The sequence below is a fragment of the Arachis hypogaea genome, chromosome 18 (genome assembly GCF_003086295.3).
Source record: "Arachis hypogaea cultivar Tifrunner chromosome 18, arahy.Tifrunner.gnm2.J5K5, whole genome shotgun sequence".
NCBI lineage: Eukaryota > Viridiplantae > Streptophyta > Magnoliopsida > Fabales > Fabaceae > Arachis > Arachis hypogaea.
The window spans coordinates 110469533-110472921 of record NC_092053.1 but is presented as its reverse complement, the minus strand read 5'-3'; positions in this window follow the sequence as shown (position 1 = coordinate 110472921).

Here is a 3389-nt window from a genome sequence, read left to right as displayed (position 1 = left end):
AAAGACATAATAAATTAACTAAAATAAAATATAGATTGAAAATTAATTAAAAGTAAAAGTAATCCTCTTCACTAACAATTCATGAAAATAATCCAATTAGAACTCTAAATAAAATAAATAAGGATATGGAAGAGTAAGGGACAAAGTAAACAAACTAGAATAATGTCTTCAACAGAGGTAATGATTCTTCAGTTTCCAAAAGCAAAAGCAATAACTAGGAATGTAAAGTGAACCTAGAGGGAAAGTAATCCTCTCTAAATTTAGATCTAAAAACCAAAAACTATCCTAATGTGAATGTCTAAGATGTGTGTGTGTGTTGAGTCTCTGCATGTTCCCTGGCTTTATTCTGTGTTTCTGGACCGAAAACTAGGTCAAAACATGGCCCGAAATCGCCCCCAGCATTTTTTGTTAATTCTGCAAATCGCGCAGGTCACGCATACGCGTCGTCCACGCGTTTGCGTCATTCAGTGATTTTCCTTGTCATGCGTACGCGTCGTCCATGCGTTTGCGTCATTCGTGCAGACTCCAATCCACGCGTTCACGTCAAGCACGCGCTCGCGCCCCTGCGATTTTCTCCATTCCACGCGTTCGCGTGAGCCATGCGCTCGCGTCAGTGTTTGCTGGTCATCTCCTTAGTTTCTTGTGTTCCTTCCATTTTTGCAAACTTCTTCTCCATTTTCCAAGCCATCCCTGCCCTATGAAGCCTGAAACACTTAACACACGGATCACGTCATCGAATGGTATAAAGGAGAATTAAAATATACTAATTAAAGATCTTTAGGAAGCAAGTTTTCAACTATAGAATAATACTAGAAAGGAATTATAAAATCATGCAATTAGTATGAATAAGTGGGTGAAGATTTGATGAAACCATTCAATTAAACACAAGATAAACCATAAAATAGTGGTTTATTAACCTCCCCACATTTAAACATTAGCATGTCCTCATGCTTAGCTTAAGGAGATAAAATAAATGAGTAGGGAAAAGTAAGACTCATGCAATGCAACCTATGTATATGAATGCAACTATATGATTCTGTCTACTTGGTTAAAATAAATAAGTTCTTTAAGACAAAAATAACTCAAACTTCACTAATTCAAACTATACAGTAAAGACAAGTAAACTTGTAAGAAGACAGCTCATGAAAGCAGGGAACATAGAGTTAAGCATTGAACCCTCATTGGTGGTGTATATGCACTCTAGTCTCTCTAGTGTATAGGGTAATCACTCTACTCTTCTCTAATCATGCTTTCTAAACATTGTTCTTCACCTAATCAATCAACAAATATTTAATGTACCAATGCAAACATCATGAGGTCTTTTCAAGGTTGTAATGGGCCAAGGTAAAGGTGAGAATATATATATGGCTAAGTGAGATATAAATTGAATCTTTAATTAACCTAATCTCTTCACCTATACACACACTCTATGTACTTCTAAAATTATGCCTAGCTACCCAAAATTTTCCCACTTTTGTATTACATACTCATGCATCAACTTTTCTCTTAACTTGTATCACATGTGCATTGTTTTTTTTTTTTTTTATTTGAACTTAACTTTAGCATTGGGGTAATTTTGTCGCCTTATTCATTTGTCTAATTACCTATTTAATTGAATATTTTTGGATTTTTTTTAAAGATAACAATAAACATAACATTATCAATGTACATGGATTTTCAATTTTTCTAGTTTCACATGAGTAGGTATTCAATTTCCCAATATTTTATCATGACACATTCCCTTATTAACCCATGTTCCCACAATCTTCCCATACTCATTTGGCACACAATTCTATCTTAAGCTAACCAAAGATTCAATTGGGATATTTAATTTTTTTCCTGCTTAAGGCTAGTAATGTGGTAAAATATAGAACAAATGGGATTTAAAAGGCTCAAAGTGGCTAACAAAGGTAAATAGAAGGGTAGGCTATTTTGGGATAAGTGAGCTAAAACAATTAATGGCCTCAATCATATGCATGCATATAACACATTAAACATTGGACATATAGGATAGAACAAAATAAAGATCATAATGATAAAGAAGTAAACACACAAGAATAAAATTTATGGTTAAATAATGTAACCATGTTATTAGGCTCAAGTCTCACAGGTTGTGTGTTCTTAGCTTTTTAAACTATGTTCCAAATACAACTTCTAACAATTTTAACACAAAAATTTTAATTTAAATTAGTGAAATTCTTCAAAAATAGTGTCTTAAAAAGAAACTTATTAATTTTTTTCAACCAAATAGAACATGCATGCAATTAACCTATTACTATGCAATTTATCCTATCCTAACTAAAGAAAAATTAACTAAATATCCTATTTTATTGGTGTTTAAGAAAGAAAAATTACCTCCGAAAGTCAGGTACTGACCGACCTCCCCATACTTAAAGCTTTGCACCATCCTCGGTGCCATTTGTGAGGAACAAAGGGGGGCTGGTAGCAGCATCTCCACCATCGGGACCGTCATGGCTCCCTGTACTGGTAAATAAACTGGAGTCCAGGGTGTCTGGTTATTTTTCAGGTGGTTGGTTACCAACAAGTAGCTCCTTGAAGTATGTAAATCTGCGCTTGTTACGGTGCTCTCTTTGCTTTCCTTTCCGGTCAAGCCGGTCTAGCCTCTCAAGTATCTGATGGAGTAGTTGGTTTGTTGAAGGTGCTTGTGATGTGAAAGAAGAAGGGATATCTTCTGCTGGTTGATGAGCGGATAATTTATACGCTTTTTGACATTGTTTTTAGTATGTTTTTAGTAGGATCTAGTTACTTTTAGGGATGTTTTCATTAGTTTTTATGTTAAATTCACATTTCTGGACTTTACTATGAGTTTGTGTGTTTTTCTGTGATTTCAGGTATTTTCTGGCTGAAATTGAGGGACTTGAGCAGAAATCAGATTCAGAGGTTGAAGAAGGACTGCTGATGCTGTTGGATTCTGACCTCCCTGCACTCAAATTAGATTTTCTGGAGCTACAGAACTCGAAATGGTGCGCTTCCAATTGCGTTGGAAAGTAGACATCCAGGGATTTCCAGCAATGTATAATAGTCCATACTTTGGCCAAGAATAGATGACGTAAACTGGCGTTCAACGCCAGCTTTCTACCCAAATCTGGCGTCCAGCGCCAGAAAAGGAGCCAAAACCAGAGCTGAACGCCCAAACTGGCACAAATACTGGCGTTCAACTCCAAGGAGGACCTCTACACATGTAACACTCAAGCTCAGCCCAAACACACACCAAGTGGGTCCCGGAAGTAGATTTATGCATCAATTACTTACTCATGTAAACCCTAGTAGCTAGTTTATTATAAATAGGACCTTTTACTAGTCTTTTTGACCATCTTTGGTCTCAGTTTTAATCCATTGTCCATCTTAGGAGACTATTGATCACGTTT